This window comes from Triticum dicoccoides, chromosome 7A, assembly GCF_002162155.2.
Source record: "Triticum dicoccoides isolate Atlit2015 ecotype Zavitan chromosome 7A, WEW_v2.0, whole genome shotgun sequence".
NCBI classification, from domain to species: domain Eukaryota; kingdom Viridiplantae; phylum Streptophyta; class Magnoliopsida; order Poales; family Poaceae; genus Triticum; species Triticum dicoccoides.
Genome location: NC_041392.1, coordinates 315756751 through 315772460, shown reverse-complemented (window position 1 = coordinate 315772460; position 15710 = coordinate 315756751).

Below are 15710 nucleotides of genomic sequence, written 5' to 3'. Positions count from 1 at the left end.
GCCAACCTTGAGGGCCTCATCACCCGCATCTTAGTCCAAGGGACTGCCGTGAATGACCCCCCAGCTGACTCTGAGTCTGATGAAGCTCCTGCTGTACCAAAGTCAAAGCAGTCGAAGAAGACAAAAGCTTCAAAGCCGGCCCCTTCATAAAAAATCTCAAGGGCGAAGCCATTGGCAACTGCACCTCCTGAAGACAGTGTGCAGTCTGAAGACGTATCCCATGTCTCCAAGCCCCAGAAGGCCAAGGTGCCTCAGCCAGACACCGGCAAAGAACTCACAGCTGCTGCCATTCTGCGCAGTGAAGCCATTGATCTATCAAGTGATGAAGATCTTGGAGATGACGCTCTAGAGCAGCTCATCAAAAGCAAAGAACAAGCTGAAATCTTCAACAACGTCATCGACGAATGGTTTGCCACACCAGACATAAGCTTCGAAGATCTGCAGCTGCCTATCGGCCTCAGCGTTGCCTTCCAAGGCGCAATTGCTTCAGGACTTGCCATTGCCCAGCGCATTGTTGAACTGAAGCAGAAAATTGATCATGAAAAGGCTCAGTTCAAGAAGAATATGGCCAAGCTCAGCGTACAAGAAGTGAAGAGCTTCAAGACCATGCTGCATGAGCTCAAAGAAAATTTTCTGAAGAAGCGTGCAGAAGCTTAGGGCTCACGTGAGTGGATGAAGTCTCTGGCTGAAAGATGTGTACAAGCCTACAATGAGGCTGAGAAGCGCAAGGCACTGGCGTCCTGGCATCGACCCCAAGATGGCCGCGAAGAAGAAGAAAAAGCCTGCTATGGCTGAACCAGAGGCACCTAGGCAAGAAGCAGTTCCAATTGTCTTCGCAACTGCAACGACTGGCTCGAAGCCAAAGAGCCGGTCAACAGCTTCAGAGCTTAAGAAGACAAGAACTGCTGAGGCTGAAGCAAGGAAAAGGAAAAGCTCTGAAGCCTCTCCTACTTCGCCCAGCAAGAAGAAGCGAAAGATCAAGAAATCTCGGGCTGCTCCCACAGATCCCTTGATAGTTGAACCTATCTCTATGGTTCACCCCAACGCAGAACGGCAACTGACAGTTCATGAGCCTGCTTCCACAGAGGCTCCTGAAGCTGAAGACATACCATCAGCCGACCCCATTGCTGCTGAAGACATTGGTCATCAGGACAATGTACAAGATGATGCAGCCCTTCCTCAGAATGAACAAAGCGAACTAATCAGCATTGGTCGTCCTCTGACGCCAATTGCACAAGATGCGTCATGGGCGGATCGCCCCCAAGAGGAAGAAGACTTTGAGGCCCAGCCCGCTCCAACACCACAGGCGTCGTCTACGCTCCGCAGGCTTCGCAAAGGTCCAAGGCCTCAAGTCTGTGCTGAAGACATTCCGGCTGCATCACCCGAAGAAAATGAAGAAGTACCACAAGATCCTACTCCCCCGCTACACTCTGAAGCAGTTCTCCAGGAGAACGTGCCTAAGTCTGACCCTCCAGCTAGTCGAGTGGAGGCTGAAAATGTTGAGGCTGCCACAACAAACACTGAAGCCAATGTGGAGCCCTCCCCACCAAAAGCTTCAGCAGACAACAAAGCTACTGATCAAGACACTTTTGTTCCTGAGTCTGCTGCAGGTCCCCAATTTGATTACCATGTTGAGCACAAGCCTCATGTCCAGAAGCCAGTCCCGAGGCTGCCAAGGTTGCCAGGTCCCGCATCAGCACCTGGCTCCTTTGACATCAATAGCTTCAAGGCCGACAATACGTTCTTCAACAGCTCCAAGAACCCATATTCAAGGGAAAGGATTTCATCAGATAGGTTCTAGAGCTATCCTTAGCGCAGCTACTATTCATGCATCCTATACAACCAAGGTCGCATCTTCCCGCACAAGCGCCTTGATGTTGAAGCCATTGCTGGTCTTCCCTGTCTAGAGGAAGCTTTGGATTGCTTTAAGCAAGTGGGTCTGCTGCAGTTTGTCACTGATGAAGAGCACTGGAATGAAGAGCTTCTGCTTCAGTTCTATGCCACCCTCCACATTAAAGGATACAACAGAGATCCGAAGACTTGGGTCCTAGAGTGGATGACCGGCAATGTCCATCATGAAGCCAATGCATTTGATATCATTGAGCTCACCGGCCTGCCCACTCCTGGCGAATTCTTCGAGCAAGGCTGTCAACTACATGCTGAAGCTATTGAGAGCATCTTCCAGAGGCCTGAACCAAATATGAGTCAGATGCTCTCAATGATGAAGCCATTGCCCCACGATGCTCCTTATCCAACAGAGTTCTTCTTTGAAGACTTTGAGTTCCTGCCCAGGACCATATGTCACATCATCCGGCAGACTCTCTGGCCCATTAAGGGACACTCTCCACATGCCAAGATTGAGGGTGCAATGAAGACTCTCATATTCTATATCCTTCATGGCAAATGCTTCAACGCACAGGATTTCTTCATACGCCAACTTGCAGCGTCAGGCTCAGATTTATTTGGTTTGAAGTTCTATGCTCCTTGGGTGATGAGGCTGATCAAACTGCACTCTGCGATCTTGTATCAGCCCTCAGCCCGAAACCATCGGATCTTCTTGCCAGATGTGGATACCTCTGCTGAAGCTATATATCCTGGGCCTACCAAGCAACCGTTGAGTCTTCAGAATGCAGAACACCAGAGCTTCACTCAGAACAATGAAGGTGTTGAAGCCATCTCCAGTGTGTATCCTTTGGCTGGCACTACACGTGCGCCACACCCTGCTTCAACTGAAGCCACTGATAGTGCAACTGCTTCAAGACCCAAGAAGCGCGCTCGTGTTCTCAATAACCGAGAGCTTCTTGTAGCCCTTCATCAAAAACAAGATAGGCATCATGACTGGCTAAAGTGTCAGATGAAAAGCCTCTTGGTGGATGTTAATCGTCTTCGAAATCTTGCCACCAAGAATGCTTTTGTCACTCATGAAACCTGCCGTCGTACATGGAAAGGGCTATCAATGATATGTACTGAAGCTGAACTTGAAGAGGATGGCTTCACTAAGCGATTCAATTTTGACACCACACCTCCTAGAAGGGCTGTGATGCGAAACACACCATCACTTGAAGACTCTGAGTTTTCTTCATCTGCTGCCACAGTCACTGCTAGAATCATTGATGAAGAAGACGATGCTACCTCACCGCCACCTGCTTCAGCACCTCCAAGCTCTTCTGCACCGCCAAACACCTCCAACGACCCTGCTGCTCCTAGGAACGAGTAAACACTCTATGTCTTCAAACCTTTTTTGATCCTTGCTGACAAAAGGGGGAGAAGCATATGGGTTGATAGTCTTCAAGCGGGTCCATATGGGCGGGTGCTTTATGTTTTGCTATATTTTCCCTCGTGCTTACAACTCTTGTTTTTGCTTCATTTGGTTCTTTGAGTTGTAACACTAAAACTCGATGGTCGTCTGCTACTTGTTTGCCACCCTGTTTTGCGAAGATAAATTCCGCACTTATCTCATTCTGCAGACGTCCATTTTTCATTATGCATGTCATTATCTTCATATACTTTCACATGCATAGTGGATTGTCATCATAAGCTGAAGTGGATACAACCTGCCATGTGCATTTGCATTCCAAAAGCAAATTAACTTATATGCACATCTTCAGGGGGAGCCCTTGCAACTTATGAAGACAATTCCTTATCCTTTACAATTTCACAGACTATATTCCCCGTTGAAAACTTCAACTAGTTTGTCATCAATCACCAAAAAGGGGGAGATTGTAAGTGCATCTAGTGCCACCCCTAGTTGGTTTTGGAGTATTGACGACAAACCTAGTTGAGGGACTAATGTGTTTGTGAGAATTCCAGGATAACACAAGTAGAAGTCCCTCATTGATTCGGTTTCACTACCAGAGATGACCCCTAAAAATGTATGAAGACACTGAAGTAAAGGTGGTATATGAAGATATTCACATTGAAGAATATGACAAAAGAAGACACGTTATGAAGCCTATGGAGCTCGAAGACTTAGATCTTCCGTAGTTCTTTTTATTTTTGTGTTGAGTCATAGGAACCACCATACTGTTAAGTGGGGTCCAGGAGAACCAGTCCGAATGACTGAAGTGATACCTAAACTAAAAACCTATGTCTTCGAGTGAAGACAATGAGAGCGAATCTTGTCCAAAGCCGGACAAGTCAGCTTTGCTTGTAGCCCAAGTAAAGTTGCCATGAGAGTTTGAAATCTGACCGTTGAGACACGTGTCAGTTCCTTAGTGACCTAGGGTCATTTCGAACAAATCAGGTCGGGTTGCCAAGTGGCTATAAATAGCCCACCCCCTACAACCATAAACGGTTGGCTGCTCAGATTTTAGTGCACGGCTTTTGTCGTTTGAGAGCAACCCACCTCGAAGCCTTTGAGAGAAAATTCCTAGCGAGGAGAAAAGCCCTAACCACCCAGAGCCAGAGAACATTGGGCATCACTTAAGTCTTCTTGTCTGTGTGATCTGAAGACTTATTACACTTGAGGACTGTGAATCCTCCAGACGGTTAGGCGTCGCGTTTAGAGCATCCAAGAGACATTGTGGATTGCCAGTGAACGAAGTTTGTGAAGGTTTGGGAGTCTACCTTGAAGACTTACCAGAGTGATTGGGCGAGGACTAAGTGACCTTAGCTCAAGGAGAATACAGTGAGGACTTGGTATCCTGAGCTGCGTGTTCAGGACTGGGTGTCCGGGACTGTGTGTCCTAAGGTTTAAATACCTAGCCGCTCCAACCAGACGTACAGTTGACACAGCAACTGGAACTGGTCCAACACATCATTGTCTTCAACGAGTCACTGGTTTCATTTTCACTTCCTTTTACTTACTGTTACTCATTGTGAAGCCATTGCATGCTTGCTATATAATTTGTCCTCACAACGTAATTGTATGATTTGTTTGGCTTCATAACCTCTTCCTACCTGATCCTTATTACACTGCAGCTACTTGTCATTGTGCTTTCACTCTGTTGAATACTTGATCATGGCTTGCCTAGTGTAATCTAACTTCCGCTGCATAGTGATAGGCATATCTCTACTGTTTGTCTTCATAACTTCCAAGTTTTGAAGACTTTCATAAAAATCGCCTATTCACCCCCCCTCTAGTCGATATAACACACTTTCACCCCTTCCACCATACTCCTCGATAATATTATAGCGGTGCTTAGGCGAAGCCCTGTGACGGTAGAACATCAAGATCGTCACCACACCGTCGTGCTGACGGAACTCTTCCCCGACACTTTGCTGGATCGGAGTCCGGGGATGGTCATCGAGCTGAACGTGTGCTAAAACTCGGAGGTGCCATAGTTTCGGTGCTTGATCGGTCGGGCCGTGAAGACGTATGACTACATCAACCGCGTTGTCATAACGCTTCCGCTGTCGGTCTATGAGGGTACATAGACAACACTCTCCCCTCTTGTTGCTATGCATCACCATGATCTTTCGTGTGCGTAGGAATTTTTTTGAAATTACTATGTTTCCCAACAGTGGCATCCGAGCCAGGTTTTATGCGTTGATTTGTGCATGAGTAGAACACAAGTGAGTTGTGGGCGATATAAGTCATACTGCTTACCAGCATGTCATACTTTGGTTCGGCGGTATTGTTGGATGAAGCGGCCCGGACCGACATTACGCGCACGCTTACGCGAGACTGGTTCTACCGACGTGCTTTGCACACAGGTGGCTGGCGGGTGTCAGTTTCTCCAACTTTAGTTGAACCGAGTGTGGTTACGCCCAGTCCTTGCGAAGGTTAAAACAGCACCAACTTGACAAACTATCGTTGTGGTTTTTGATGCGTAGGTAAGATTGGTTCTTGCTTAAAGCCCGTAGCAGCCACGTAAAACTTGCAACAAACAAATTAGAGGACGTCTAACTTGTTTTTGCAGGGCATGTTGTGATGTGATATGCTCAAGACATGATGCTAAATTTTACTGTATGAGATGATCATGTTTTGTAACCGAGTTATCGGCAACTGGCAGGAGCCATATGGTTGTCGCTTTATTGTATGCCATGCAATCGCCCTGTAATGCTTTACTTTATCACTAAGCGGTAGCGATAGTCATAGAAGCATAAGATTGGCGAGACAACAACGATGCTACGATGGAGATCTAGGTGTCACGCCGGTGACGATGGTGATCATGACGGTGCTTCAAAGATGGAGATCGCAAGCACAAGATGATGATGGCCATATCATATCACTTATATTGATTGCATGTGATGTTTATCTTTTATGCATCTTATCTTGCTTTGATTGACGGTAGCATTTTAAGATGATCTCTCACTAATTATCAAGAAGTGTTCTCCCTGAGTATGCACCGTTGTGAAAGTTCTTCGTGCTGAGACACCACGTGATGATCGGGTGTGATAGGCTCTACGTTCAAATACTACGGGTGCAAAATAGTTGCACACGCGGAATACTCAGGTTATACTTGACGAGCCAAGCATATACAGATATGGCCTCGGAACACGGAGACCGAAAGGTCGAGCGTGAATCATATAGTAGATATGATCAACATAGTGATGTTCACCAATGAAACTACTCCATCTCACGTGATGATCCGACATGGTTTAGTTGATTTGGATAACGTGATCACTTAGAGGATTAGAGGGATGTCTATCTAAGTGGGAGTTCTTTAGTAATATGATTAATTGAACTTAAATTTATCATGAACTTAGTACCTGATAGTATCTTGCTTGTTTATGTTTGATTGTAGATAGATGGCCCGTGTTGTTGTTCCGTTGAATTTTAATGCGTTCCTTGAGAAAGCAAAGTTGAAAGATGATGGTAGCAATTACACGGACTGGGTCCGTAACTTAAGGATTATCCTCATTGCTACACAGAAGAATTACATCCTGGAAGCACCGCTGGGTGCTAGGCCTGCTGCTGGAGCAACACCAGATGTTATGAACGTCTGGCAGAGCAAAGCTGATGACTACTCAATAGTTCAGTGTGCCATGCTTTACGGCTTAGAATCGGGATTTCAATGTCGTTTTGAACGTCATGGAGCATATGAGATGTTCCAGGAGTTGAAGTTAATATTTCAAGCAAATGCCCGGATTGAGAGATATGAAGTCTCCAATAAGTTCTATAGCTGCAAGATGGAGGAGAACAGTTCTGTCAGTGAGCATATACTCAAAATGTCTGAGTATAATAATCACTTGATTCAATTGGGAGTTAATCTTCCAGATGATTGCGTCATTGACAGAATTCTCCAATCACTTCCACCTAGCTACAAGAGCTTCGTGATGAACTATAATATGCAAGGGATGAATAAGACAATTCCCGAGCTCTTCGCAATGCTGAAAGCTGCGGAGGTAGAAATCAAGAAGGAGCATCAAGTGTTGATGGTCAACAAGACCACTAGTTTCAAGAAAAAGGGCAAAGGGAAGAAGAAGGGGAACTTCAAAAAGAACAGCAAGCAAGTTGCTTCTCAGGAGAAGAAACCCAAATATGGACCTAAGCCTGAAACTGAGTGCTTCTAGTGCAAGCAGACTGGTCACTTGAAGCGGAACTGCCCCAAGTATTTGGCGGATAAGAAGGATGGCAAGGTGAACAAAGGTATATATGATATACATGTTATTGATGTGTACCTTACTAATGCTCGCAGTAGCACCTGGGTATTTGATACTGGTTCTGTTGCTAATATTTGCAACTCGAAACAGGGACTACGGATTGAGCGAAGATTGGCTAAGGACGAGGTGACGATGCGTGTGGGAAATGGTTCCAAAGTCGATGTGATCGCGGTCGGCACGCTACCTCTACATCTACCTTCGAGATTAGTATTAGACCTAAATAATTGTTATTTGGTGCCAGCGTTAAGCATGAACATTATATCTGGATCTTGTTTGATGCGAGACGGTTATTCATTTAAATCAGAGAATAATGGTTGTTCTATTTATATGAGTAATATCTTTTATGGTCATGCACCCTTGAAGAGTGGTCTATTCTTATTAAATCTCGATAGTAGTGACACACATATTCATAATGTTGAAGCCAAAAGATGCAGAGTTGATAATGATAGTGCAACTTATTTATGGCACTGCCGTTTAGGTCATATCGGTGTAAAGCGCATGAAGAAACTCCATACTGATGGACTTTTGGAACCACTTGATTATGAATCACTTGGTACTTGCGAACCGTGCCTTATGGGCAAGATGACCAAAACACCGTTCTCCGGTACTATGGAGAGAGCAACAGATTTGTTGGAAATCATACATACAGATGTATGTGGTCCGATGAATGTTGAGGCTCGTGGCAGATATCTTTATTTTCTCACCTTCATAGATGTCTTAAGCAAATATGGGTATACCTACTTAATGACATAAGTCTGAAACATTTGAAAAGTTCAAAGAATTTCAGAGTGAAGTTGAAAATCATCGTAACAAGAAAATAAAATTCCTATGATCTGATCATGGAGGAGAATATTTGAGTTACGAGTTTGGTGTACATTTGAAACAATGTGGAATAGTTTCGCAACTCACGCCACCCGGAACACCACAGCGTAATGGTGTGTCCGAACGTTGTAATCGTACTTTACTAGATATGGTGCGATCTATGATGTCTCTTACTGATTTACCGCTATCATTTTGGGGTTATGCTTTAGAGACAGCCGCATTCACGTTAAATAGGGCACCATCAAAATCCGTTGAGACGACGCCTTATGAACTGTGGTTTGGCAAGAAACCAAAGTTGTCGTTTCTGAAAGTTTGGGGCTGCGATGCTTATGTGAAAAAGCTTCAACCTGATAAGCTCGAACCCAAATCGGAGAAATGTGTCTTCATAGGATATCCAAAGGAAACTATTGGATACACCTTCTATCACAGATCCAAAGGCAAGACTTTTGTTGCTAAATTCGGAAACTTTCTAGAGAAGGAGTTTCTCTCGAAAGAAGTGAGTGGGAGGAAAGTAGAACTTGATGAGGTAACTGTACCTGCTCCCTTATTGGAAAGTAGTACACCACAGAAACCGGTTTCTGTGACACGTACACCAATTAGTGAGGAAGCTAATGATGATGATCATGAAACTTCAGAACAAGATACTACTGAACCTCGTAGATCAACCAGAGTAAGATCCGCACCAGAGTGGTACGGTAATCCTGTTCTAGAAGTCATGCTACTAGATCATGATGAACCTACGAACTATGGAGAAGCGATGGTGAGCCCAGATTCCGCAAAATGGCTTGAAGCCATGAAATCTGAGATGGGATCCATGTATGAGAACAAAGTGTGGACTTTGGTTTACTTTCCCAAAGATCGGCAAGCAATTGAGAATAAATGGACCTTCAAGAAGAAGACTGACGCTGACGGTAATGTTACTGTCTACAAAGCTCGACTTGTCGCAAAAGGTTTTCGACAAGTTCAATGGATTGACTACGATGAGACCTTCTCACCCGTAGCGATGCTTAAGTCTGTCTGAATCATGTTAGCAATTGCCGCATTTTATGATTATGAAATTTGGCAGATGGATGTCAAAACTGCATTCCTGAATGGATTTCTGGAAGAAGAGTTGTATATGATGCAGCCAGAAGGTTTTGTCGATCCAAAGGGAGCTAACAAAGTGTGCAAGCTCCAGCGATCCATTTGTGGACTGGTGCAAGCCTGTCGGAGTTGGAATAAACGCTTTGATAATGCGATCAAAGCATTTGGTTTTGTACAGATTTTTGGAGAAGCCTGTACTTACAAGAAAGTGAGTGGGAGCTCTGTAGCATTTCCGATATTGTATGTAGATGACATATTACTAATCGGAAATGATATAGAATTTCTGGATAGCATAAAGGGATACTTGAATAAGAGTTTTTCAATGAAAGACCTCGGTGAAGCTGCTTACATATTGGGCATTAAGATCTATAGAGATATATCAAGACGCTTAATTGGACTTTCACAAAGCACATACCTTGACAAAGTTTTGAAGAAGTTCAAAATGGATCAAGCAAAGAAAGGATTCTTGCTTGTGTTACAAGGTGTGAAATTGAGTAAGACTCAATGCCCGACCACTGCAGAAGATAGAGAGAAAATGAAAGATGTTCCCTATGCTTCAGCCATAGGCTCTATCATGTATGCAATGCTGTGTACCAGACCTGATGTATGTCTTTCTATAAGTCTAGCAAGGAGGTACCAAAGTAATCCAGGAGTGGATCACTGGACAGCGGTCAAGAACATCCAGAAATACCTGAAAAGGACTAAGGGTATGTTTCTCATATATGGAGGTGACAAAGAGCTCATCATAAATGGTTACGTTGATGCAAGCTTTGACACTGATCCGGATGATTCTAAATCGCAATCCGGATACGTGTTTACATTAAATAGTGGAGCTGTTAGTTGGTGCAGTTCTAAACAAAGCGTTGTGGCGTGATCTACATGTGAAGCGGAGTACATAGCTGCTTCAAAAGCAGCAAATGGAGGAGTCTAGATGAAGGAGTTCATATCTGATCTAGGTGTCATACCTAGTGCATCGGGTCCAATGAAAATATTTTGTGACAATACTGGTGCAATTGCCTTGGCAAAGGAATCCAGATTTCACAAGAGAACCAAGCACATCAAGAGACGCTTCAATTCTATCCGGGATCTAGTCCAGGTGGGAGACATAGAGATTTGCAAGATACATACGGGTCTGAATGTAGCAGACCCGTTGACTAAGCCTCTTCCACGAGCAAAACATGATCAACACCAAAGCTCCATGGGTGTTAGAATCATTACTGTGTAATCTAGATTATTGACTCTAGTGCAAGTGGGAGACTGAAGTAAATATGCCCAAGAGGTAATAATAAAGTTATTATTTATTTCCTTATATCATGATAAAAGTTTATTATTCATGCTAGAATTGTATTATCCGGAAACATAATACTTGTGTGAATACATAGACAAACTAAACGTCACTAGTGTGCCTCTACTTGACTAGCTCGTTAATTGAAGATGGTTATGTTTCCTGACCATAGACATGTGTTGTCATTTGATTAACGGGATCATATCATTAGGAGAATGATGTGATTGACAAGACCCATTCCATTAGCTTAGCACCCGATCATTTAGTATGTTGCTATTGCTTTCTTCATGACTTATACATGTTCCTATGACTATGATATTATGCAACTCCCGTTTGTCGGAGGAACACTTTGTGTGCTACCAAACGTCACAACGTAACTGGGTGATTATAAAGGAGCTATACAGGTGTCTCCAAAGGTACATGTTGGGTTGGCGTATTTCGAGATTAGGATTTGTCACTCCGATTGTTGGAGAGGTATCTCTGGGCCCTCTCGGTAATGCACATCACATAAGCCTTGCAAGCATTGCAACTAATGAGTTAGTTGCGAGATGATGTATTACGAAATGAGTAAAGAGACTTGCCCGTAACGAGATTGAACTAGGTATTGAGATACCGACGATCGAATCTCGGGCAAGTAACATACCAATGACAAAGGGAACAAAGTTTGTTGTTATGCGGTCTGACCGATAAAGATCTTCGAAGAATATGTGGGAACCAATATGAGCATCCAGGTTCCGCTATTGGTTATTGACCGGAGACATGTCTCGGTCATGTCTACATTGTTCTCGAACCCGTAGGGTCCGCACGCTTAACGTTACGATGATAGTTTCATTATGAGTTTATATATTTTGATGTACCGAAGTTTGTTCGGAGTCTCGGATGTGATCACGGACATGACGAGGAGTCTCAAAATAGTCGAGACATAAAGATTGATATATTGGACGGCTATATTCGGACACCGGAAGTGTTCCGGGTGATTTCGAAGAAAACAGGAGTGCCGGAGGGTTACCGGAACCCCCCCCCCCCGGGAGAAGTAATGGGACTTATGGGCCCTAGTGGAGAGAGAGGGGCGGCCAGGGTGGGCCGCACGCCCCCTCCCCCTCTGGTTCGAATTGGACTAGGAGAGGGGGGCGGCGCCCCCTTTCCTTCTCCCTCTCCCCCTTCCTTTCCCCCTCCTAGTAGGAGTAGGAAAGAGGGGAGTCCTACTCCTACTAGGAGGAGGACTCCTCCTCCTTGGCGCGCCCAAGGGTCGGCCGGCCTCCCCCCTTGCTCCTTTATATAACGGGGCAGGGGGGCACCTCTAGACACACAAGTTGATCCTCGTGATCGTTTTCTTAGCCGTGTGTGGTGCCCCCTTCCACCATACTCCTCGATAATATTGTAGCGGTGCTTAGGCGAAGCCCTGCGACGGTAGAACATCAAGATCGTCACCACATCGTCGTGCTGACGGAACTCTTCCCCAAAACTTTGCTGGATCGGAGTCCGGGGATCATCATCGAGCTGAACGTGTGCTAAAACTCAGAGGTGCCGTAGTTTCAGTGCTTGATCGGTCGGGCCGTGAAGACGTACGACTACATCAACCGCGTTGTTATAACGCTTCCGCTGTCGGTCTACGAGGTTACGTAGACAACACTCTCCCCTCTTGTTGCCATGCATCACCATGATCTTGCGTGTGCGTAGGATTTTTTTTGAAATTACTACGTTTCCCAACACTATATCCATGTCTCATGCTCATGTATTGCGTGAAGTTGAAAATGTTGAAACGTTTTAAAAATTATAATCCAATTGGTTGGCTTGTCATCGGGATAGTTCATGATTAATATACTTATTCTAGGAAGACTAAGCATGTTGAGTTATATGATTTTGTAGGGATAACGTTCTTTAGCATTCTTTATTTTGAAGGGCATGATTAATTTTTTGTTAGTATGCTTGAGTATAGATGTCTTTATATCAAATGATAGACTATTGCCTTGAATCGCTCATATGTTAATATTCATACCATGATTAGATTATATGATCAAGATTATGCTAGGTAGCATTCCACTTCAAAAATATCTTTTTATCATTTACTTGCTCAAGGACGAGTAGGAATTAAGCTTGGGGATGCTGATACGTCTCCGCCGTATCTATAATTTTTGATTGTTTCATTATGGTATTCTACAACTTTCACATACTTTTGGCAACGATTTATGTTATTTTTGGGACTAACATATTGATCCAGCGTCTAGTGACAGTTCCTGTTTTTGCATGTTTTTTGTTTGGCAGAAAATCTATAACAAATAAAGTCCAAACGCGATATAATTTTATGGAGATTTATTTTCGTATATGTCGCGGGAAACCACGACCACCTATGGGACCAAAAGTCCCTTTCTGGTTCGGCGGGGGGATGGCACGTTGCACAAAGAGCGGAAGAGCGTGGAACAGCACGACAGAGATCACACATGAAGTTTTACCCAGGTTCGTTCCATCGTGAGGCATAAACCCTACTCCTGCTTTGGTGGATTGATGGTGGAAAAGTGGTGGTGAGCACAACACGCTTGCCCGGCAGGGTTGCCTTGGGGCAAAGACGGCTACGCGCGTATGAGTGTGTGATAACCCACAAGTATAGGGGATCACAACAGTTTTCGAGGGTAGAGTATTCAACCCAAATTTATTGATTCGACAAAAGGGGAGCCAAAGAATATTCTCAAGTATTAGCAGCTGAGTTGTCAATTCAAGCACACCTGGAAACTTAATATCTGCAACAAAGTGGTTTGTAGCAAAGTAATATGATAGTAGTTGAGGGAGTCCTGGATTAGGGGGTCTCCGGACAGCCGGACTATATCCTTTGGCCGAACTGTTGGACTATGAAGATACGAGATTGAAGACTTCGTCCCATGTCCGGATGGGACTCTACTTGGCGTGGAAGGCAAGCTAGGCAATACGGATATGGATATCTCCTCCTTTGTAATCGACCTTGTGTAACCCTAGCCTCCTCCGGTGTCTATATAAACCGGAGGGTTTTAGTCCATAGGACAACAGACAATCATACCATAGGCTAGCTTCTAGGGTTTAGCCTCTCTGATCTCGTGGTAGATCAACTCTTGTACTACTCATATTATCAAGAATAATCAAGCAGGACGTAGGGTTTTAGCTCCATCAAGAGGGCCCGAACCTGGGTAAAACATCGTGTCCCCTGCCTCCTGTTACCATCCGCCTTAGACGCACAGTTCGGGACCCCCTACCCGAGATCCGCCGGTTTTGACACCGACATTGGTGATTTCATTGAGAGTTCCTTTGTGTCGTCATCGTTTGGCTTGATGGCTCCTTGATCATCGATAGCAATGCAGTCCAGGGTGAGACTTTTCTCCCCGGACCGATCTTTGTATTCAGCGGCTTCGCACTGCGGGCCAACTCGCTTGGCCATCTGGAGCAGATCGAGAGTTACGCCCCTGGCCACCAGGTCAGGTTTGGAAGCTTAAACTACATGGCCGACATCCGCGGAGACTTGATCTTCGATGGATTCGAGCCCCTGCCGAGTGCGCCGCACAGTCACGATGAGCATGATTTAGCTCTACCATGGGACAGTGTTCAGGAGACCGCACCGGCAACCGCTCCGACCCTCAATTCGGAGCCAGTTGTGCCATCCATGGACGGGTGGATAGACCCTGCCACGGAGGCCTTATTCTCAGTGGCAATCGAGCCGAGTATCAACCTTACCCTTCACGGGAGCCATGACGCCGAACTACCGGATTCTTCCCCGGCCACGGACTCTGAACCGCCTGCGCCCGTGCCTATCGAATCCGACTGGGCGCCGATCATGGAGTTCACCTCCGTGGATATCTTCCAGCACTCGCCCTTCGGCGACATACTGAACTCATTAAGGTCTCTCTCCCTATCAAGAGAGTCCTGGCCGAACTATGTTCGGCAGGATGGGGATGCGGATGACGAAGAAATTCTCCGCCCACCAACCACCCACTTAGTAGCCACTCTCAATGATCTGACCGAGATGCTCGACTTCGACTCTGAAGACATCGACGGTATGGACGACGATGCAGGAGACGAACAGGAACCACTGCCCATAGGGCACTGGACGCCCACTTCATCATATGATGTATACATGGTGGACACACCCAAAGAAAACGACAATGAGGAATGGAAGGACGCAGCGAAGGGTTGTTCCCTCAAGAAGCAGTCAAAGCAGCGGCGTAAGCGCCGCTCCAAATCCCGCCTCAGCAGAAACAACGATCATATAGACTCAGCGATAGAACAGGGTGAACCATCGCCCGACCACGGCAACACGGAGAATCAAACCAAACAACCCGACTCTGTCAAAGATAACACTCCGGACGACATCACACCGGACAGGCACCCGGAGCAACAGAATGCCCATGAAAGGCTTGTTGCCACTACGAGGAGTCTGAAAAAGCAGAAGCAAAGGCTCAGGGCTGCACAAGACACACTCGGAATCAGATGGAGTGAAGTACTCAACACTGCAGCAAAGTACGGCGGTAATCGCCACACCAAGAGCTACCCGAAGCGAAAGTTGCTACCTGAATTCGATGAGGAGGCCTTAGATCCCCCGCAACCAAAAAACAAAATGGCCATCCGGTCGGATAGACGACCTCATGGCCAACATAGAGCGGCAAACGACGCCGCACATAAGCCAGTACGTGATCCACATGAGGGCTCGCATCAAAAGGACAACGCAACCAGATCCATCTACGGGCCACACAAGCACACTCCAACATGCAATGCAACACAACAAACATCCCAACACCACGGTACACCCAAATACAGGGGTGCCGCACACCCCTTATGTTTCATCGATGAGGTGCTGGACCATGAATTTCCAGAGGGATTCAAACCCGTAAACATAGAGGCGTACGACGGAACGACAGAACCTGGGGTCTGGATTGAGGACTACATCCTCCATATCCATATGGCTCGAGGAGACGATCTCCACGCCATCAAATACTTAACCCTCAAGCTC